This window comes from Linepithema humile, chromosome 6 (genome assembly GCF_040581485.1).
Source record: "Linepithema humile isolate Giens D197 chromosome 6, Lhum_UNIL_v1.0, whole genome shotgun sequence".
Classification (NCBI taxonomy): Eukaryota; Metazoa; Arthropoda; class Insecta; order Hymenoptera; family Formicidae; genus Linepithema; species Linepithema humile.
The window spans coordinates 12,396,562-12,420,827 of NC_090133.1; the positions used below are offsets into that span (position 1 = coordinate 12,396,562).

At 39.0% G+C, this 24,266-nt stretch overlaps 1 protein-coding gene and 1 pseudogene across 1 annotated transcript in view; one reads left to right on the forward strand and one right to left on the reverse strand.

The window, feature by feature from the left end:
• Positions 1-24,266, reverse strand: part of LOC105667920 (phosphoenolpyruvate carboxykinase [GTP]-like) — a 116,408-nt gene that overhangs the window by 72,515 nt on the left and 19,627 nt on the right. The gene's annotated exons all lie outside the window — the stretch shown is intronic.
• LOC137000808 (uncharacterized) lies at positions 4,933-8,827 on the forward strand (annotated as a pseudogene).

Below are 24,266 nucleotides of genomic sequence, written 5' to 3' on the forward strand. Positions count from 1 at the left end.
CCGAAACCGAAAACGAATATTCGGTTTTTACTCAATTTCGGCCGAAACCGAAACAGAAACCGAAATTTTTGGAGGAGTTTTATAAGAAGCCATATGATTTTTAAAAAACCGTTGGAAAATGTGTTAAATTTATGTACTGTTTTAAAAACAAGATTTTATTAATATCTTATTAAAAGATAAAGTATTTTTCACAAATTAAACGCAATATTACAAAATAAAAAATAATATATTATAAAGCGTAATATTGCATTTTTAAAGTTAAAATCACAATTAAATTAATAATTAAATTAAATTAACAGTTATTATTATTGAGATCACATAAAAGTAGAGTCCGACCAAAACCACTTTTTTAGTTTTGGTCGAAACCGAAATTAAGCCAAAATCTTGATTTTTGGCCGAAACTGGCCGTAACCGAAACCGAAACCGAAATTTTGGTCGGACTCTACTTAATTTAACTAAAAAATTTAACCAGTAATTGAGTGATTACGTTTATACGTTACCCCAATCAAGTTTAATTTTAAAATTACGAATGTTATTAAACCCGATTAGGGTGACGTATAAACTAAGTCAGTGACATTAAAAATCTGTAAAAGCAATCACACGTAAAAAAGTTTAGTCGTAATCGTTAGACGTAAGCAAATCGACCAATCATAGTGAAACATTCTTATTAGTGATAATGATTTAGGCACGTTCAGCAGAACAAATTGCTCAGTAGCAATCGAACGTGATTGGCTCTTACGTACATATGTACACAATAGTTATGTAATTTTGTTTTTTGAACGCACCTATAAAGTCGATTGACGGCGTCGAGCGACTGCAAACGTTTCTGCGTTTTGTGTGTAAGAATTATTTTAAAAGATCGAAAATCGATCTCTCATTAAAATAAACGATCTGCCTTAAAATCGAACTCTTAACCAGTTGAGTGGTAGACTTTTCCGAAAGATTTGTGCCAAAAGTGGTAAGAGCCAAAAGTTAAAATATCGAAAAACGGTGAAACATGGGTTCAAAGTTTTCGAAAAAGCAACTTTTCGAAATGGGTGTGGATCCCGCCCCCAGGGCGGGGGGGGGGGGTCAAAATAGGAGTGGAAAATGTTAAATGGCACTATGGGTCGAGTGGGGATCATTTGAAAGGGCGTTTCAAGATAAAAACAATAATTTTTAAAAATGTTTACTACGACTTTCCAATCAAAAGTGGAGGTCGAAAGTAGAGGAATAAAAAAAGGGGGGTGGACTTTCCGAAAAGCTATCACCTCCGATTTGGCTTATATTCAGCCTAAATACTTATTTTATCTAGTAAATAATATTCCCAAATGGATTTTTGGCGCAAATGCCCCCTCCGCCCCCCAGCCCCCCCTCAAAGGTTCAAAAATAAAACTGTTTTTGTTAATTATTTCAGAAAGTATTCATTGTACGGAAAAAGTTGTTAAACAAAAAATGAAGCTCATAAAAAGCTCTACAAATAAGGTCTTATACATATTTTACCTAACTCTAATATTTTAATCTTTTAACCATTAACAGTCGCCATATTGGATCCGCCATTTTGAATTTTGCAATTTTGACAACAGATTCGAATTCAGCAGCCCAAAAAACCTTAGGATATCAAGTTTTATGCAAATCTGTTGAAAATTAGTGGAGTTATTTAGAAATGTACATATATGATACATTACCACGTTTGGCACATTTTTTTTGTACATATATGATACATTACCATTCAACTGGTTAAGGATCAATTTAAAGAGCGATCTTTTTTCGAAAAGATTGATTTTCTAAAAGATCGAATTGAACATCCCTACCTGAGAGGATTCTCTAATCGCACAGTGACTGAGAGAGATAGACAATGAGTCTGCGTTTGAAGAAGCGGTAGATTACTGCTTTGCACTATCAGCATTTGCCGTATTCGATTGAGATTCATTGACGGACAGCCTTGTCTCTTTACTGTTCGTTTCTGACGTAGCTTTGAATTTGTGCAATAGCGTATTGTGCAATAGCGTATAGCTCTTGCATAATTTGCAATTAGAGGTTTTACAATTTTTACCGTGATATTTTTTGAGACATTTTATACACAAACGTTTCCTTCTGACTTTATTATTTCTATCAGTCACCGACATATTAAGAAATGAACTACATTCATAAACCTTGTGACTGTCTAAACATACAGTCAATAACACAAGATGCGTTATTTGACGCCACATATGAACGTGAAGTTTTGTTTTGACCTTGACTGGTCTTGTTATTGTTGCGAGTATCCGAGAAAATTTGAGTGTTTCGGTTTGCTGTAGATTCTTCTAAAAATGCACTGCGGCTAATGAGAAAGTTTATGAATTCACTTAACGTAGGAAATTCTTCCATTTCGGATTTTTTAAGTTCCCTACAAGATCCCTTATCAATTTTTGGTAAAATGATATGAATAAGCAATGTGCCCCAATGTTCTACGGGTTGACCTAATTTTGTCAGACCTTGCATATTTTGTGAGACGTTATCTGCTAATTGTCTAAGGTCGGCATGTGATTTTTTCGTAATAAATGACAGATCTAATAATATTTAAATGAGGTGATGAACGATTAATTTCTTATTCTTATATCTTTTTTTTTAAATGTTCCACGCGACCTCGTAATTGGCGTTGGTGATTTCTAGCAAAGCAATCACTTTTGAGGCTTCACCTGTCACTGCTGATCTTAGATAATGCAGTTTTTGCACGGGCGGGATATTAGCGTTAGACGCGATAAGTGATTCGAATAAATCGCGAAATAGTATCCAGCATTCGTAATTACCATCAAATTTGGGCAATTCAATACTTGGAAGCTTCACGGGTGGCTTAAATACCGCTTGTTGATTGCCATTATTTGGTTGCGCGAGCATCGGATAATTTGGCTGATAAAATTGCGGGGGAGGGGATCGTTCGCTCACTTGCAAATGTCGCGCCGCTGTGATTAGTTCGTGATATGTGTCCTCAAAGAAGTTTCGTTCTATGGTTTGTGCTTCGTCTTCCTCAATATCTAAAGTTTTATTTTGAATTGCATCGAACTCTACCCACAAGCATTCCGCCTTTTCAATGCGACTATTTAATTCTGACCTTTTCTCAGGTTTTTGTGTCAACGCGGGCAACAAAATTACCGAAGGCTGTAAGCCTCGCCTTTACTCGGCCGCGCTGTTTAATCAAAAGTCTTAATTCGGCTATTGTGAACGATTATAATTATTCCTTGTATTTTTTTTTTTTTTTTTAATTAAAGGAGAACGAACGATCTTTTCCGATGAATTTTTCAAAGAATCGCGTCGGAATTACAAACGTTGACCCTGACTCAATACGCACTATATAGCGAAGGGGAACTTACGTAACAATCGCTAATTAATTATTCAAATCGCTTGCGTGCATTAAACGGAATAATAATTCGCTCGCAAACATAACCTGTCGGTTGAAACGTCGCAGTCGATCACCTGATGTAGAAGAACCTTGCCTTATCGAACATAACCCGTCGGTTAAAACGTTGCAGTCGATCACCTGATGTAGAAGAACCTTGCCTTATCCTGGTTGTAGGAAGATTCGTCCGGAAGTGTGATAGAGAACGCCTCTGGGATGCGAAGAATATATCGATGGCTCGCGTGGGTGCGAGAGAGAGTCCGTATGCTGCTGCGCTGCTGTTATGACTCGCGTGCGTGCGAGTGAGATGGCTTGTTTCGATGCAGTGTGAAAAGAACATCAAGCAATGTTCTCACTAGCAATGTTCAGAACTGATGAAATCAATGCTGCACTTCTACAGATGGCATTTGTATTTGGCCCGCTTGTTTCAACGTTGTAGTCCTTGCGACAATGGCTATGTGCTTATTATGCACGAAACTACACGAAACTTTTTACTTTCACCAAATCCGGCTCGAAGGACCAATGTTGCGATGGATCGTCTTATAAAAACGGATAAGGTGAAATGAAGTATTTTACTCTTCGTTATATCTCACGTTTATTCGCTTGTTGCACGCTCGGTCCGCCATTGGACTTATACACACGAGAATGTAAGATAGTTCTGATTTTTGTAATTTTTATTTGAACAACTCGACGAATTACGACTCTTAATAAAGTCTATGAAAAAGCATTAACGGTTCGACTATTTGAAATAAATCCGTTGCGCCCTCGGCTTGACCTTCTATCCGTTCCCTTGTATTAACGGCAATATTTTATACTTATCTTTTATAATTTGGTTCGACAGGATCGATAAGAATAATGTTGAAGCTCTTTTAAAAGTAACAGAAAAGTGTAATTTCAATAAAGAGAAATACTTAATACAGCATTAACGAATATAATAATTAATAAAGTCTTAAACGCTCGGCGCACGACTCGACACTGACTCTCTGTTCACGACTCGACGCTGACTCTCTTTTATATTTTGCGACTGTTCTTCACCACGGCTCGTTAGAGAGTGTCTTTTCATAACGTTCGTCCGAGCTTAGAGCGAATGTTCTCTCATGTTCGCGAGGTTTCCCTGTTTCCGTGGACGTTGCGCGGGATCACGGACACAGTATAACCATACCCAGTAGCGACAATGAGCCATCCGAGAGTGTCCCAAATCTGAGTGCGCATGTGCGAACTCATACACATAACAACATGGCTGCCGTGCCGTCAGCTGCTATAAGCGAGAAGCGAGTTATGTAGCGCGTAGCGCCAGGAATCGCTCCCAATAATTAAGTTTAATTTTCTTCTTTGTAATCATTTGCGATAGCGAAGAGAGGTGGATACAGTTGCGCCACGAAAAGTTGTACAAATATTTCTGGGCGTAAATCTGATCTCAGTTTTTTTTCTTTCCCAAAAAATCCAGATAGGTATGTAAAACTAATTTTTATTGACGAATTTGTCGTTTATTATATATATGAATTATATATCAAATATGAATTATATATTAAATATTAATTATATATCAAATATATTTTTCCTAATATTTTATATATAAAACGTTTTGCAGAGCAAAATTGTGGTTGGAAAAATGTGAACGTAAAATTAACGTGCCACCAGAAAATTTGCATAAAAATTATAAAGTTTGTGGTGACCACTTTGAATTATCAATGTTTTTGAATAATTAGAAAAATAGACTGCAACCACATGCAATTCCTGTACTTACGGGGAAAAATGATATAAATGGAAACGAATTGAATGTGAAGATTATGGGGAAGAGTGATATAAATGGAAACGAATTGAACGTGAAGAGTGAATCTGAAGAAATACATCAGAAATGTTATGGAGAAAATAATACATTAATATCAGGTAAGCATTCTGAACTCATTGGAAAAATCAAGAAATTTATTTCATAAGCATAATTATACTCTATATATTTAATATACATGTATGTAATGTACATATATACATATAATTCATGCAGGTGAGTGTGACATCATTCAATCTAATTGTGACGAGCAACAACAATTCAAAACTGAATTTTCAGAGGTTGAACGTCACTCAGTATCAGGTAATAATTTCAATTCAATATATAGAAGGTATTGCTAGTAACAATAATGAATTTAAGAATCAAAAAATTTTAAGCAATTTAAATGTTGCACATAACAATTTTTAATACGTTCCTTCTGATGAATATATAAAATTGATTTATTGTTTTGTAATATTACAGTTAACAATAACCTATGGATAATTAATGGACAATATGAGCAATTGGAATTAGTGCGTGTACAACATCAGTACAGTCAAACAAAACTCCAACTTTCTAATCGTTCTCCGCGCAAAAAAATGTTGAGAGGTAGAATTTCGGCGTTACATCGAACAGTCCGAATTTTAAAGCAACAATTAGCAAAACGGAAAAAGAATATAAAAACTTCATTGAGAAAATTCTCCTGGAAAGAATATTATGACGCTACAGACGAATTTCTACCACCACAAATTGCAGCTTTTGTGAAAACTCAAGTATGTCTCAATAAGTGTAAATCAGCTAACGGACGAAAATATTCGCTTCCATTCATGCAAAAAAATTTTGCTTAGATTTATTGTTTTGTGGAGGAGGTAAAACTTGTAATTTTTTTGCACAACAATTTATTCTCCCCAATATTAGAACCTTACAACGCATGATTCAAAATTGGAAATTTGCTCCAGGTTTGCATGACTTTGTTTTTGATGCCTTAAAAAAAAAATTAGAGTCTTCTTCGTCACCTTCCGATAAGTATTGCGTTTTATGTATGGATAAAACATCCATTAAAGCAAATTTATATTATAATATAAGTCAGGATGAAGTCATTGGTTTTGAAGACTTTAGTGATAAAAAATTATGTTCTGCAGCATGTAATGTTGCAATTTTAATGATTAGAGGGGTTTGTTACAATTGGAAACAACCTTTGGCTTACTTTTTCCTCAATTCGACATTCCCTGCTAGGAAATTAACAACCGTTATTCCTCAAACTATTACGAAATTGCAAAATGCGGGGTTTAAAGTACTCGCGCTTGTCTCAGACATGGGAGGAAATTTTACACAAACTGCTAAATACCTAAATGTGACAGAAAATAATCCATTTTTTTTGTTAATAACGAAAAAATTTCATATCTTTTTGATTCACCTCATATAATAAAAGCTGTCAGGAATAATTTTTGTGATAATATTATTGAGCACGACTCTAAATCAATTTCTTGGGAGTGTGTTAACTATTTATTTCAACAAGATCAAACTAGGGAAGTTCGACTTGCACCTAAGCTCACTGAAAAACATATAAAATGTTCGAATTTCGAGAAAATGAAAGTATACTTGGCTACGCAAATTTTGAGCTCTACGGTGAGTAGTAGTTTGAGGAAAATGGTAATATCTGAAGCGTTTAAACCTGCAGATGCGATAATTGCACTTAGAACAGCAGATTTTATCTAAAACATGAACGATTTCTTTGATCTATTCAATTCATCTTCAGTTCAACATCCATTACAATTTAAACAAGCTTTTAATGGCGTGGAATTTCAATTAGAATTTCTTTCCAAAATTGAAGAATATTTATGCAAATTAAGGATATTTAATAAAGCTGGTATTAATATTTCTAATAAACTTAAAGTGTTTAAATGCATGAAGCACAATATAAATTCTCTTCTTCAAATGTGGCAATACTTGCAAAAAATGTTCCCAGAAATTAAATTTTTATTATTACGCTGTTTTACTCAGGACTGTTTGGAGCACTTTTTTGCAGATGTTCGAAGCTTGAATGGCAATGTTTTTAATCCTACCTCAATTCAATTTTTTAATTCATTCAGAAAACTTTTCTCTATGAAATATTGTACTGTTAAAACTGGCAATTGTGAAAGAGATAGCGCTGAGATATTAGCAGCCATTACAAACTTCAGAGAGGAAGTGAATGATATGGATGTTGAATCGACAGATGATATTGAACCAATACGTTTGGATGATCATGATTATCGTGAGATGGACGTAAACGAACAAGATGTTTTTCGATATATTTGTGGGTATTTAATACGTAAATGTCTTCAAAAACATTCGTGTGAAATTTGTTTGCAATATGCAAACGCATATACTGATTTAAATCAAACTTCATATTACTGCTTTTTTAAGGCTTACAATTCTACTGAAGATAACCCTTTCGGAAGTTTACTTATGCCAAATGATGATTTCGTAGTATATATTAAAACGTTGGAAAATTTATTTTATTCCAAAATTAAAGAATTGATTTTACAAAAGCACGTAATTCGTGAACTCATTAATACTTTTAAAGTGGTTGAATTTACTCATCCGTGTTTACATTTTCCATACGATTATTTATTAAAATTATACGCTCGGGTACGGCTATTTTACTCGTTAAAATTTATCAATAGACATTTTAAAGCACAACCCGGACACAGAAAAACTATAATTTTACGACACGATTAGAATCTAGCTCTAAATAATAGAGATAATTAATGAGTTCACGAATTACGTGCTTTTGTAAAATCAATTTCATTTTAGAAAAAAATAAATTTTCCAACGTTTTAATATCTCTATTACGTTCTTTCTTTGTAAATGCAAAGTATTTAATATTTCATAAAAGTGACTGATTAGTTTATAAAGGTTCAGTATTATTAGTTTATTTCGTATTATAACTTTTAGTAAAGTTTATTATCATAGTTTAGTAGTATTAAAGGAGTGGCACCCCAATGACTACCTTGCAATTGACCACTGCCATTCACAGCTATCGGTGCGTAGAATTTTTCCATTAGACGGTTGCTGTGAATGGCCTGTAGTCAATTGCAACGTGATCAATCGGGTGCCACGTTACCCTATTATAAGTGATTCATTATTTTATTATTAAAGCGAAATATGTTTTGGAATGTGGTTTGAACATGACAATCTATGTATTATTTTAGAATGTGCTTTGAATGTGAAAATCTATGTATTACACTTTTTAAACTAAATTTTAACATTTCTACTATTTCTTTCCAACATTTATCTCTTTTTTTTAAACATTTCCACTACTTGTACTTCTATATAAATATGTAATACAATAATAGCACAATGATTAATGAATATTATGTTTTTAATTATTTTTATTGTTGTTTTAGTTGACGTTAACATATCCAGCAGGGCATCAATCATGTACTTTTTTCGTAGGAGCGGAAATGTAAAAAGTTAAAATTTTGTGTAAATTCGACGAATAGAATTGTTGCATCCATCTAAAAGTTTTCACTTTCCACGTTTCCGCCCTACGGGAAAAGTTATCGAAAGCCAGAGTACAATTTCTACTAAAAAAGATATCTATAAAGAACAATCAATTTTATAAAATGGATATAATTTTTTCTTAATATTTTACAGAACTTGGAAATAAAATATGATACAAAAAATACAAACCATTTTTAATATTTTTATCTTATTTTATAAGTAAATGTTTAAGAAAAAATCTATTATGCAGAAATATTTTTTCTTTAATAAATTCTCTGAATGTAATTTAAATTATAAAATTCGAATTGCGTTGAAAATATATTTTTTTATTACACATGTATATACACGGGGAATGAAAGAATGGCTCTACACATATTAAAGTTACACATGTATCGGACATAACCCGACATACGTGCTTCACATCTTAATATATTTATATTTGTTTATATTTTATTTATTATATTATATTTTTATATATTATCTCAATATTTTACTGAAACAGCGTTACCGAATTGAATATATTTAATAATGGCTTGACCGGGCATGGACGGTCAAGCCTCATTATGCGCAGGCGCGTCTATTGAGTGAGTGTGAGCGAGAGACAAAGCATTAGAAAATAAAACGGAAAGAACGCGAAACAGAAAAAACATTACCCGGTCGCGCCCGAATGTTTATTCGCAATGTACCTCTGACGGATAAATGTTAATTAACGAATAATAATATTTGAAGAGAAAGATTGAAATTATAGATGCAGGGTTTTTCATTTTAATTGACGTTCTAAAATATCTCGAGAATAAGATATGGAATTGGAAAATGTAATCTTTTTATGTAGAAGCGTTTTTGATAGTTCAAGCAAGTCATTATTACTGTTTTAAATGGAACGATCCTAAGATTTAATTTACATCGATTCCTCAGAATATTCAGCGTAAAAAGTTGTACGAGTAAAATAGACAAAAATGGAATACAAAATATTTTATGCTTTAATCTGACGTATTTCAACATAAAATATCTTGTAAATATTTCTTCAAATCTTCATGAAATAAATCATTTCATCAGTAATCTTTTTCAGAAAAGAGAAATGATGGTACATAAGTAAATACATAAAAGACGTACATATTAGATTGGATCAAATTTAATGTGAAATTATAAGAAATACATTTTACTTGGGTTTTTTGAATTTGTGAAATGTAGGATAAAATAAAGATTGCGCTCATGTCCACAATTTCTTTTAATTGGTTACGTATATATAATGTTACATTTTTATGAATATCTTTACACAATTAGTCGTGATTAAATAATATTAATTTTGTGTATTTATTTCGAAGATAAACTTCCATCCTTTGCTGCCTTTTTCTGACACAAAAAACAAATTCGCACCATCGCACAGATCACGAATATAAATTATGTGAAAATATCGCCTGTAAAATAACGCTGTTTTAAAAAATGTAACCGCATGCGCACAAAGCAGCTGGACCGTGCGCGAGAGAGAGGCTATTATACGTCTGCACCGTAATGTTTGGGCTAATAGCGTTTTCGAATAAACGGGGTTTGAACGATCTAGGGTTGATCAATCACTATTTTACTATAAATGCAAGTCTTTCATTGGTGGAGAGGTTGCAATGACGTCATTAACCAATCTTGGGTCGTTCAAATCCTGTATAATCGAAAACGCTATAAGGATTGACACTCTTCTAGCGATATAGGAGTATTACATATATGCGTGAGACATACTACATCAAAGGTGCCGACGCTCACTGTCGCTACTGGGTATGGTTATACTGTGTCACGGAGACGATCCTCGCGTATTATCGATAGTAATCGATTCTATCGTATCTTGGGCAGCCAGTAACTGGCGCCATCTGATGGCCGAAATCGGTAATTTCTTACAGCTCGGCCGTCCTGATCTTGAACTTCGCCCCAAAATTTGTTTTTATAACGCGCTGCGTGTTTTAACCTGTCAAGTGTCAGTGCATCGTGACCTGTGTTTGTTCCGAAATTCCATCTATTGTGGACGCTAAAATGAGGTAAGTTTCATATTGACTCATTCACAAAACGCTCCTTAAAACTAAACGATAAACTTGAACAAAATGTTAACAATTACTATAATGTTATGTGTATATAAACAAAAAAAAGTAACAAATTATTCATATAATTGACATTCCTCAGGCGGACCACTTCCGATCCACGGCTTGAAGCAATCGCTTGAAAGGATCGTAACGAGAGGCTTCTCATGATATTGAAATCAGGTATGTCGCCTATTATGTATCGGTTATTTCCGAGAGTTTTCTTAACTAAATACGACCCTACAAATTTTGGTCGTACCTTTGCGTTCTCGCTGAGTTTAATCCTTCTATTGAGTATCATTTCATTGTCGCCTTCGCAATACATAGTCGACCCTTTGAGGCTAGAATCGCGATAGTCTTTATTATGCGCTTGGAACAAATCTGTCGCCTTTTGCGCCGTCTCCTGACTTATGATACGCACGTTTTGCAGGTCCGTGTCCACGCCCACAAGCGCCTTGGTGAAGCGTGCTAACTCGTGATCAGTGGGGCTGCACTGCTCGATGCTGATCAGCAGCCACGAAGGGCTCGGCTTTGTTACATCATGGTATATATTATTTATTATACAAAGTGTTCCCGGGTTAAATGGCCAAACTTGAAATACGTATTTAGGACCTCAAAACAAAGAAAAATTTCTTTTGGAAGAATGCTCGCAAACGCTTCGTTTAAGAGATATTGACTTCTTAAGTTACAGAACTCTTAGGAATGTATAATGTCGAAACGTCGCTTTTTACTTTGTTTTAAAGATCCTAAATCATTGATAGGCTTATGTTCGCACTGTAAACAAAACTCCTTTCATTCGTAAAAATAATTTTTAGTCCATTGAATGCTTTCGTAGAGTAAACTTGTATTAAATCAATGCAATTATGCCTCGTTTGTATTCTAATAGTGAATATGCCGATATGGTTTATTTATATGGATTTTGTGACGGAAATGCTAACGCTGCTCGTCGTGAATATGCCGCGCGATTTCCGAACAGAAGATTGCCAAATAAGTTTGTATATTCTTCAACATTTCAACGATTGAAAGAAACTAGGTCATTTAATATGGTGCCTCGGGCTGATGGAGTTTTTGCACCGCTACAGAATGAAAGAAGAACAGCCATCATATTGCAGTATTTTGATCAAAACCCATCAACAAGTGTCCAAAGATCTGGTTATGAATTAGGCATTTCATCTACAATCATATGGAAGACACTTTTAGCTGATGGACGTTATCCATATCATCTTCAACGTGTCCAGCATTTATTACCGGCTGATATGGCACGTAGGAGAGTGTTTTGCGATTGATTTTTAAACCAAACAAATAATGATCCACATTTTTCACAAAATATATTGTGGACAGATGAGGCCACATTTACGAGACACGGTATTTTAAATCAAAGAAATAGTCACACGTTTGGTCACACGAGAATACACGAGAATCCACGAGCAATCCGTGAACAACATTTTCAACACAATTTTCGATGTAATGTGTGGTTAGGAATAATAGACAATATTTTAATTAGACCCCATGTTCTACCAGTTCGCTTGAATGCAAACGGATTTCTAGAATTTTTGAACCATGAGTTTTATGACTTTTTCGAAGACATTCCTTTGAATATGAGAATGAATTCTTGGTTTCAATTGGATGGCTGTCCTGCTCATTATGGCAGAGGTCCTCGACAATGGCTTAATATTTATTTTCCCAGAAGATGGGTTGGTCGTGCTGGACCTGGCTTGGTCTCCGCGTTCACCGGATTTAACGCCATTAGATTTTTTTATATGGGGTACGCTTAAACAAAAAGTATACAAAATGCCGGTTAATGACCTTCAATCATTAAAACGGAGGATAGAGCAAGCGTGCAATGAAATTACAGCCACACAATGCCAATCAGCCACTCGTTCTGTCATCGATAGATGTAATGCTTGTCTTTGGGCTGGAGGCCGTCATTTTGAACAAAATATTTAATAATTAATTTGTTATTACTATAAAGCAATAAAAAAGTTCAACTTATATACAATACCAATATCTCTTGAACGAAGCGTTTGCGAGCATTCTTCCAAAAGAACTTTTTCTTTCTTTTGAGGTCCTAAATACGTATATCAAGTTTGGTCATTTAACCCGGGAACACCCTGTATATTTCAATGTACTCAAATCGTTATTCCACTTGGCCGTTGAATTTATTAATTTTGACAAAGTAGATTTAATAAAACGGTTCTCCCGTTCTATAAGGCCGTTTATCCATTGTTCCGCTACTGTCTCTTTTCGGACCCCTCCAAGGGTGCACCTTGTCGTGGTGGGGGGACTCAGTACCCGTCGGGCACGATTTTTTGTTCCGGCGGCGAAGCGAACGCGCCCGCGAGATGTGCACTATGTCCGACAAGGGTAAAAGGCCCCCATAACCATCATGTCCAGTGGTTGTCGGAAACAGGGCATGTCTCTACCTCCTCTCCACTTTTTCCTTTTCCTCCCTACCCACATTATAACCCACTTCCCCTGTGGCCTATCTCCCCCTCCGCTGCGCCTTCCCTCGTTCTGAAGTGGGGGTGGGTCTGCGCCTAGGCAGGGGCCGGGGCATGGGCCTGCTCGTGTGGATGCGCGGGGGAAGAAGCAGGGGCCGCAGAATAGAGCTTACCGGGCCCTGCGTTGTCGGGCTAGGCTTCGGCCTGATGCGGCGGCGACGGAACCGGTGGTTTTTTTTTTTTTTTTTTTTTTTTTTTAGGTTGGGGGGTTGTGGGGTGTTCGATCGGTGGGCTCCCTTGTTTTGTTCAAGTAGGGGTTATCATTCCAAGACCAAGGTGTAGGCGCCGTGCTCAGGGTCTGAATGGCTGCAGGAATGTTTTGGTTAGACGTTAACGCAGTCGCTAACGGTCCGCTTCGGGGTACCTGCCGACCCCTTGGTATAGTTAGGCTTAGTGTCGTATAGGTGGCTCTACGGCGCTGGACATCCCTTCCACCACACTGGTGGGAATAAAAATGAGTTCTAAAATTTTAAATCTGGTGAGGAGAAGTGCCCGTTTGGCCAGCCGCTTCCGGCCAGACAGGGCGGCTGTTAGGGAAATGGTGGGAGTTCCCGCCGCTGAGTTCCGTGCGCGATTGCTCGTGGGCTCGGTGGTGGCCTCCGCTTCTTCGAGAGCGCCTCACCGTGCTGTGCCCGAGCAAGTCCGCGTTGGACGCGGCGGGATACAATCCCAGGTTTGCAGTCTTCGTACTGTCCGCATTGAAGTTGAAAAATGTGATAGGATAGCGCGCGTGATAAAAAGCTTTCGTACAGCCCGCGTAATATTAGAAAGGTGCGATAGTTTTGTAGGAACAAATAGTAGGTCAGGTAACGTTAAGCCACGCGAGGCAAAAGTTGAAAAAAACGCGTTAGATTCGCGAACCCCATCCAGACCCACCTGGAAAACTCATTAAACGAAGTTAGCTCGTCAAACTCGGCGGAAAATTTAGTAACGGCTACGGAGCCAGTGGTAGTTTGTGCGCGGTCCACGGGAATTAGGATACTACAATTGAACATACGTCGTTCACAAGTAGTATCAGGTGAGGTTCGTCAACTGGCCTCTGAGAAGCGACTTGACGTCCTGTTATTGCAGGAACCATACGTCAAGAAGCAAAATTCAAGCCACGTATTCTATGGGTTAGGTAGGCAAATTAGAGTGGCGGCTGTTCGCTCGCAACGTCCGTGGGCGGCAGTAGCCATAAGTAATCCAAATTTAGAAATGTTATTTGTCTCGCAGCTTAGTACTACGCATTGTGTTTGTGCGGAAGTGCAAGCCCCCAATTTTTCGTTCTACGTTGTGTCGTGCTACTTCCAGTACAGCGACGAGATCGAGAAACACCTCAGCCACCTCGAAATGGTGTGTCATTCACTGAGGGGGAAGAGAATGTTAGTTGCGTTAGATGCCAATGCGCGGTCGTCTCTCTGGGGCCCTCAGAGGACAGACGAAAGAGGTGCCAAACTCGAGGGCTTCATCCAAGCATTTGGCCTCCAGGTTCTGAACGACGCTGCTCAACCACCCACCTACTGGACGGCGGGAGGGTCGTCTTATATAGATGTTACTCTCTCGTCCCCTACCATGAGCCAATTCATCGGCGAGTGGAAAGTGAGGCAGGACTGGACGAGCAACGACCACAACTCCGTGGACATCAGGGTGAGGGTGCCGAAAGTAACGGGCAATGATCGGGGGGCCGAGACCAATCGTTTCGACACACGTCGGGCCGATTGGGATCGGTTCGCCGAGAGCCTGCGCGATCTATCCAGGTCGCGGCTCGAGGTCCTTGGTCTGCAGTCTGCGGAGGAAGTAGAGCTGATGGCGCAGGAACTTACGGTGGTGCTCCAAGAGGCCTGTAAGTCTTCCATGCCAAGAAAGAGAAGGTTTAAGAAATCCAACCCGTGGTGGACTAGAGAACTGACTGTCATCAAAAAGTCAGTATATAGGTTAAGACGTGCCACCCAGGTAGGGCGAGAGGAGCCTAATTACCTCACCCTTCGCCAAGAGTACCGCGTATCTTTGCGGTACTACAGAAGGGAGGTGAGAAAGGCAAAACTTGCAAGCTGGCAAAAATTCGTCACGTCGCACGGCAACTCGGAGGCTTGGGGCTACGTTTACAAGCAACAAGTTGAAAAGCTCCGAGTTGAGAGGGTGGTCAACACCCTCTGGCGGGGCGAATACTCTACCAACACCGTAGAAGAGACAGCCAGCTACCTTCTGGATGTCCACGTCCCAGATGACCGGGAGAATAAGAACACAGATAGTCAAAGCATAGTCAGGGAAAACGCGCAAGTTGCGCCAAATACGGCCGACGCTCCTATCTTCACGGAGCGAGAAGTGGCCGAGGTAGTTAAAAGTTTTAAAAATAATAAAGCACCCGGACCTGATCTAATCGAGGTCAGTGTCTTGAAGATAGCATGTAGAACAATCCCCGGTCAGATAGTTAGGTTATTCAACGGGTGCCTTCAGTGGGGCGTCTTTCCCTCGACTTGGAAGGAGGGCTTATTACGAGTTCTTTTGAAGAGCGAGGACAGAGACGAGAAGGACCCGAAATCCTATAGGCCCATATGTCTCCTCTCTGTAGTAGGGAAACTTCTCGAAAAGCTTATTAAGCTTCGCCTGGAGGACACGTTGATGGCGCCTGATAAGGTCTCCGACCGGCAATTCGGGTTCACGCCCGGAAAGTCGACGGAAGATGCTATCGTGGAGTTGCGGAGGATGGTCTCTGCCTCTGAAGAGAGGTATGCCGTCGCCCTGCTCTTTGATATTTCGGGTGCTTTTGACAATGTCTGGTGGCCCCTGATATTAGATAGCTTCAAAGATAGGAACTGCCCCAAGAACGTTTTCGGAGTGCTCCAGAGCTACTTCAGCGATCGAAGGGTGCAGATAGAATTAGGGCATGAGAAAGTTTCCAAGCAGGCGACGAGGGGGTGCCCGCAAGGCTCCGTTCTCGGTCCCACCTGCTGGAATGTTATGTTCGACGGGTTACTAAAAGAATTAGAAGAAATAGCTCTGGGACAATACGCAGCTTACGCGGACGACTTGATAACGGTAATAACAGGAAATTCGCGGAGAGAGTTAGAACAGAAGGGTCAAAGAATCGTTGATAGAATCGTAAATTGGTGCAAGTCCGCGAAGTTAGAAATTTCAGAAAAGAAGACAGAAGCGATAGTCTTAAAAAGCGAAGACGTACATAGAGCACCTATTGGTAGAAGGGGAGGAGACCGTCCGGATAGGAAGCGAAAAACGAACACAAAAACAGACCTAGCAGGAAGACCCCCAACGATAAAGAGACAAAAGCATTAAATTCAAGAATTCCGTTAGATATCTCGGTGTCCATTTTGATAAAGGTATGGGGGTAGGGTCCCATTGTGAATATTTGAAAAGTAAAGTAGAGTCACTATTCGCGAGATTGGGTAAGCTAGCTAGATCAACATGGGGTCTGAAGTATAGGGCGCTCTCGACTATTTACAGGGAAGTGTTCGCCCCGACTGTGGCATATGCCGCAGCGGGATGGGCAGACCTCTGTACGGAGCGCGATATTAGGAAATTGCAAAGTATACAGCGCAAAGTACTTATTCCGGTGGTAGGCGCGTATAGAACGTCGTCGCGGGAATCATTGTGCGTTGTCGCCGGTGCGACCCCTGTCGAAATCCTCCTCCAGGAAGGCAGGGCTAGATACAAAATTAGAAGAGTTAGGGACACCAAGATAGGAGAAGCTAGAGTCGCAGCGACAGATGAGGATGCGGTGAAACGCATCAAGGCAGAGGGTAGGAGGATGTGGCAGGCCAAGTGGAGCTCTTCGACGAAAGACCGTACACTGTTAAATGTAAAAGAATTAAATTTAAACCAATTTTTTGAGTAACATTTTTTTAACTAAATGTTTAGTTAAATGTGTGTCAAAGTTATTATTTTAACATAAAATATATAGTTCAAAAATAACTACCTCTACTCTGTGGTTAAATTGCTTACTTTCAAAGAAAGCAATTGAGTCGTTGAGTCCGAATAGTAAACGCTATTACACACAAAATTCCGTAGCGACGTAAGATGCATTCATACTCAATTATAATTAATCGATTTCCTTACAGTTACGTCGCTACGGAATTCTCTGTGTGATGGCGTTTGTACATGTTCGTAACAATTTAAACATGAATTGTGAGTTTCATCTTGGCATTGATCTAAATGTATATTAGATACAAGAGTACATCGTGCTTCTGAATGCACCCAATAACATGAATAATGGTTTCTGCACACAGGATAATGCTTGCCGCGCGGCAAGACGCGACGCGGTAGCCAATCAACTTATAACTTTTCTATAAGAGCAGAAAATTAATTGGTTACCGCGTCGCATCTTGCCGCGCGGCAAGCATTACCGCGTTCTGTGTGCAGAAGCTATAATAGCTGCAATGAGTAATAACAAGCGCACGATCTGCGTATGACAAGATTTTAGATGCTGGAACGCACGAATATGGCTTCTGCACCAAGCATTATCCTGTGTGCAGAAGCCAATAGAGGGGTAACTTACACATACGCAAGCCATGTACATGTGAATATATGTAAGTCACGCGACTCATATGTTCATAGCTTGCGCATGTGCGCGATACTTCTCTATCGTGCTTCTTGCTTTTTTTTTTTTTTTTTTTTTGAGAGTAAAAAGAAAGCTACGGCACGTGGTCATACAGCTATTCATTAACACAAGCTCGGAATACAATGTCTTCTTCAATATGTCACGTGTGTAATGTGTAAATGCGTTAGTGTATGTGTGTATGTATGACCACAGTGTGTGAGCCCAGGTCCGTGGGTTTGCTAAGCCCAAATGACTGTGTGGTTCAGCTATCCTTGCGGTCGTGTTTCTTGCTTCCAGCATCTAGAATCTGACTACACTCTGCCGCATCGATACGGAAGCGATAGTTGTCGTCGATTTTTGTGATTGCAATTAGTGAGTGAGTAAATACGTGTACTTTGATCGAGTGCTAATCCCTGCTGTTTTGCCGTGCTGTTCTATTGAACTAAGATCGAAGGAGAGAGCGAGCAACAAGGTGTCTACAATCGGTGAGTTTGTCTAATCTTATCTGTTTTTATCTTCTTCAATTCTTATAAATTCTTATCTGGAAGTGAATTTTGCTTTGTACAAATTTCGCGAGGACCCTGTGCCGTCACGAGGTCTATGTTTAGAATTGGTGCTTTCCATTTAGCGACACAAGTTGACACAAGCATCATTCTATCTTTGTTGTTTATTGATGTTGAAAAAAGACAGAATGTTTGTGTCGACTGTGTTGCTAAATGGAATGCACACAATAATGTTTTGCGTGTTTCTTTCGGACTTTCAGTTACGACGAATAGAAGAACGTCGCAGATCATTTCTGTTTTTTTTAAGACTCTACGACTGCATTGTAGACTCCGCATTACTCAGAAGATTGTATGTATGTAAAGGAGCGTTCCATGATTTCAACTTTATGTATGTCATTTATTTTTTACGAAAATTAATATATCCAAAGTCTGATATTTTGTTCCATAAAGATAAGATGTTTTGTTACATAATGATAAGATATTTTGTTACATAAAGAGAAAATGTAACGTAAAAAAAAATATGTAGAAAAATAAAAATATATTTATATGTACTCACAGACTTGTTTATATATTTAAAATATATAAAACACTATTAAAATATATGCCTGTATGTATTTTGAAATATAACTATAATATGAATCTAATTTAACTATTACTGTATATTTACTAACAATAAAATAATAATTACATTTAATCCATATTTGAGTACCTTTTAACACATGTTATAGATTAGCGATATTAATAAATTAAAACAATAAAAAGTTATTTTTTATTAAGTCAAAGGTTAAAATTAACACATGCACGTAGTAAATAATAAATTAAACTTGAGTCAAATTTAATACATTTTTTGAATTAAATCATTTAACTTTATTGTTTTAGTCAAATTAACAACATATTAAGTAGGAGCAGTGGCGACCTATAGGGGTGGTTAAAAATGACTCAAATATGGTAAAATTTAACACAACAAATTTAACAGTGTACCACTTATTCGTTTTTCGGAGACATTTCTGGGAGGATGGGCGCGCGGTAGATTCAACCTGACCGTTGGAGCGCGCAAATGCTTACGGGTCATGGCGATTTCCGAGCACGCCTAGCGTCGCTCGGACTCGTCGACAGCGGTGCCTGTGACTGTGGCGGCGGTGAAGACACACTGTACCGCACTTCCTTCTGGAGTGCGAAAGATTCGAGGCGCAGAGAGTCGCTCTGCGCGATATGGTAGGGGCTGATAGTTGGAGATGGCCGGAAGTAGCACCTTTCTTGGTGCAGACTCCAGAGGCCTTCTCTCTGTTCAGCGATTTCTGTAGAGAGTCGTTGTGGATTAAGCAATTCGAGCAATAGGTAGGCAAGGGGAAAAAGTAATAAGTGTAGCGCGCGAATTGGAAATAGATTCTGGGCTATTCACTCGGAGTGCGTCGAAGCCCTCGGGCGTGGGAGCGCAGCCTCGTAAACTTCTCGGGTCAACTGCGTTACCGGATGGTTAGGTATAGGAATTAGTTTTCTGTTAGGTAGGTTTTCCAACCTTAATATCCAATGACGTGTTTGTCATATCCTTCCCAACAATTTCATCCGAACCTCATATTCCTTCCCAACAGGGTCAGAGCGCGTGTCCAGGTACGGGACACGAATGAGCAGGCCTCCCCGTGGTCCCCGTGGGCGTGGCTAGAGTGCAGGGGGCGGCGGCTGAGCGCGTCCATCAAAGCCAGGTGGGTAGCGTGTCCTGTACGCTTCTCCGGGTGTGCAAAGGGGTGGTTGCACCGGTCACGGCTGAACTGCTCATCCTGCGTGCGAACCCGCAGGCACTGCTGGATTTTTCTATCGCCCGGCTTTTGGGGTTTCGTTGGACAGTGGAGAGTATTGTGGCGTATAGCCTTTCCATGCTCAGGCAGCAGGGGTTTCGTTCTTTTCGCGGTTCAACACTCTCACAATGAATGTCTCTTTTCGGAGCTTAATTGCGTCCTTGCAATTGTCCACAGTTTCCTGTAGCGGGCCGATCTGATCGAGACAAAGGATCTCTATCGGAGAGGGGTAGAAATTCGTTTCCCTCTCGTAACTTCTAACGACATTATTCGACAAAATACAGATGAGACAATTTTCGCAATTATGGTGTACTTATATTTTTACGCATGGTCGGAGATAAACGATTTTGATTCACACTATTCCACTTTATTTCCAGACCGCTACGGGCCATATCATCGCTGTGAGCCCGGATGCGCTCCGCATATGTCAAACGTCGCGGCTTATACGCGTAGATGGAGTCAACTTTCGAATGAACTCACACCTGATATTTATCCTTTATGGGTAAGATCTCTTGAATTTCTGTATCTAATTCTAAACTTATCTCTTTATTTTCGTTTTCTAAATCTAAATTGTTAATTTTATTTTCTAAAATTTGTTTTAGATCTTCTGAGGAATCTTCGGCAATATAGAGTGGCAATTGCTCGAAGATACTAACGCTGCCTATCGGGCTTTCTTCCGACGGCTCGCCATACCGGAAGACTACGGTGAGTTTCTGTTTTTCTATAAACTCGCGATCGAGAATGAAGTCGCCCTCGAACGACTCATTCAAAATATAAAAAAGAATTCTCATTTTCTTATTCCCTAAATCGCGCTAAAACGTAATTTCCGTCGGTGCTACCCCAACGACGTTCATCGGATTTCGACTGAAATTAGTTAATGACTAGTAGATGATGACCCCCTCATAGTCATTCTCGACTGCTTCTGCCGCCTTGCTAGAGACGACTGCCGCTGCTATTGCCGATCGTGTCGACATAGTCTATTTCCCGCTGCTCTTATTTTTGAGCACGGGACAATCGAACTGGCGATGACCTTTCTCTTTGTAGTAAAAATAGATAAGGTCACCTCGGCACTCTTTATGTGAGTGACCATTTTTCCCGCAGTTTCTACACGAGATATTATTTTCCTTAGGAACACTCGAGATCGAAGGGAATTTTTTCTCAACGTCTACACACCCTTCCGTGATGTGCCGCATTTTATCCAGAAAACTGTTGATAGAATTCTCCAACACTGAGAGAGCAATGGCCCTCATCGAGCTCTGCGATATGCCGCTTATCAACAGGTAGATCGAGTCTTTAACCGGTAAGTTTATGCTATTCATTAATGCTAACTTGGCGATCGCGTATTAATCAAACGTTTCCTTTTGAGGATTCCATTTTCTCGCCTCGACTTTTTGCACGGCTTTATAAAATGGCACTTTACGATCAAACATTTTTAGGAGTTCCTATCTAAGGTCTCGTCAGGACTCGATCATCTCGTCTGTTTGGATCTCGTACCATTGGCGCGCAAATTTAACGAGTTTGCTGGACGCGGCCACGCCATCGGACGCTCCGTGGATTAACGCCATCTTATCCACTCTTCGCGCCCACACCGACACGTTCTCGCCACGTCTCGTCATCGTCACTCTCGCCGAACTCGGGAATCTGTAAGGCCAGCCAGGTAACCGCATTACCCGACGGCAAGGCACTCGCGTTCGAAATTGTCTGTCCGTTATTCGCAGGGGTCGTGGTTAACGTTAAGTTACCTGAATTTATCCTCGACAGGTTTTCCTGACTGCTGGGGCCTGCTTCCCCATCGACTTGGCCAACCGGCCCGTTATCTGCTCTGGGAGCTAGCTGCTGCATTACCTGCAGCATAAGCTGCTGTTGTTGCTGCTGCAGTTCCTGTTGCTGACGCAGCATCGACGTAGAGATGTCCGTCATCGCTTGGCGGAACCATGGTTAGCAGCTCATTTTCGGCGGCTCGCCTCGAGGACGACGCTACTGGAACGTGGGCTTCACTCGTCATCTGCTGAGTCTCCATAGTTCTCTCAGTAGGTCCAGTCCTCTCAAGGTGAGTCAAGATTGATTCCATTAAGAGATCTTGATCGTTTATCAACTGTAGTTGATAACGGCGAGCCTCCTTTTGCAACTGCTCCAATGTGGTTTTTTCCAGGTTGTCTCTGTCCATCATGGAGCGAGTCTTCGGCATTCTTTTTCCGACCCGAATAACCGAACGCGGACTTGCTGAGACCGAATCCTACTTCTGAAGTTGTAAGATAGTTCTGATTTTTGTAATTTTTATTTGATCTACTCAACGAATTACGATTCTTAATAATGTCTATGAAAAAGCACTAACGGCTCAACTATTTGAAATAAATCCGTTACACCCTCGGCTCGACCATCTATCCGTTTCCTTGTATTATCGGCAATATTCTGTACTTATCTTTTATAATTTGGTTCGACAGAATAGATAAGAATAATGTTGAAGCTCTTTTAAAAGTAACAGAAAAGTATAATTTCAATAAAAAGAAATATTTAATACAGCATTAACAAATATAATAATTAACAAAGTCTTAAACGCTCGGCCCACGACTCGATACTGGCTCTCGGTTCACGACTCGACGCTGACTCTCTTTTATATTTTGCGACTGTTCTTTACCACGGCTCGTTAGAGAGTGTCTTTTCATAACGTTCGTCTGAGAAACGAGCTCAGAGCGAACGTTCTCTCATGTTTGCGAGATTTCCCTCTTTCTGTGTACGTTACGCGGGATCACGAAGACGATCCTCGTGCATTATCGATAGTAATCGATTCTATCGTATCTTGGGCAGCTAGTAACTGGCGCTGTCTGTTGACCGCAATCGGTAATTTCTTACAAGAACTAATTCGTCGTAGAGAAAAACAAATTATTTGTCGCTAAGCGATCGACATGCTAGAGGTGATTACCGTCGTATAGCGCGCATATCAAATTGGGTCTGAACAACCAGAATACAGGAACATAAAAAGGACATCAACAAGAGTTGCTCTCCTTCGGTGATCTCCTGCCACCGAATCGAGAACAACCACGATATGGCCTGGGATTGCGTGGAGATCATAGATAATGAAAAATTTTACCTAAAAAGGCTAATGTCTGAAATGCTATACATAAAAAGACAGCGGCATGGTTTAAACAAACAGAATAACATCGATCTTCTCCCCGACACCTACACTCCTATTCTTAATCTACTTCCTCCATTCTAAATGCTATGCTCTATAGATATTTGTTCCCCTTTCATCTTCCCTTTTTTCTTTTTCTTCCTATAATTTCCGCCCCCTTTTCCCTTTTTTCCTCCACTCCCTTTTTTTCTCCCAGTCCGTTCTCGCTTCCAAAAATCACTGCTTATTCACAGTAGCTCACAATCCTCCTAACAGGCTATTTGTCAAAGCTCACACAGGTTACCTCACATTTGCCGGTAATTACAAGTTAATCATGTTTTATCTTATTCATACGTTGAATGATAAAAATGATTTTGTCGCAATCTCGTATGTAAAAATGTTGTGATAGAGGACGACTTCCAATGATTTAATTTAATGATTTTCAGTACTCGCCGCGTTAAGATATGTCTCATGCGAAATTTTCATACAATATTGTTCACTGTATTGACAAGGTCTTGATTTCAAATTGCATTATTTATATATTTTTTTAAAGATTGTACTGAAGATGGTCTGATAGATGACTGAAACGTTTACACAATCATCTTTTCAAATAAAGAAGATTTTTATAACAACTACATCCAGTTTCGGCTCTTGATCCTCTTCTTTTACCTTGACTTTTTCAATTTTTTGTTATCTTTTAGTTCGCTTTCTTCTTTTTCTTTCTCTCTTGTTAGATCTTTATTTCTTTTTTGTTCTTTGATACTTTTTTGTTCTTCTGTTTTTCTTTAAATTTTTTTCAATTTTTTTTTTTGTATCTCTTTTACCTCCTTCCTTATTGCTTTTTTCTATGTTGTTTACCGAAAATTTCTTACTTCTTCTAGTGCTTCTTTATACTCGTTTCATCTATACCATTTATTTTTCACTTTTAATTTTAAGTATTTTATCATTATCTCTTTTCTTTGTCCTTTTCATTTTTTGCTGTTTCCACAACTTGTCTTTGCATTTCTCCCTTTTTTCTTGTCCTGTCATTGTCTATATATATTTTTTCTGTCCGTAGTGAGATTTTCGCTTTCATTAATTTTTCTTTATATCTCCAATCCTTCAACTAAACCTGTATGATCTTTGCTCTCCTTATTAGG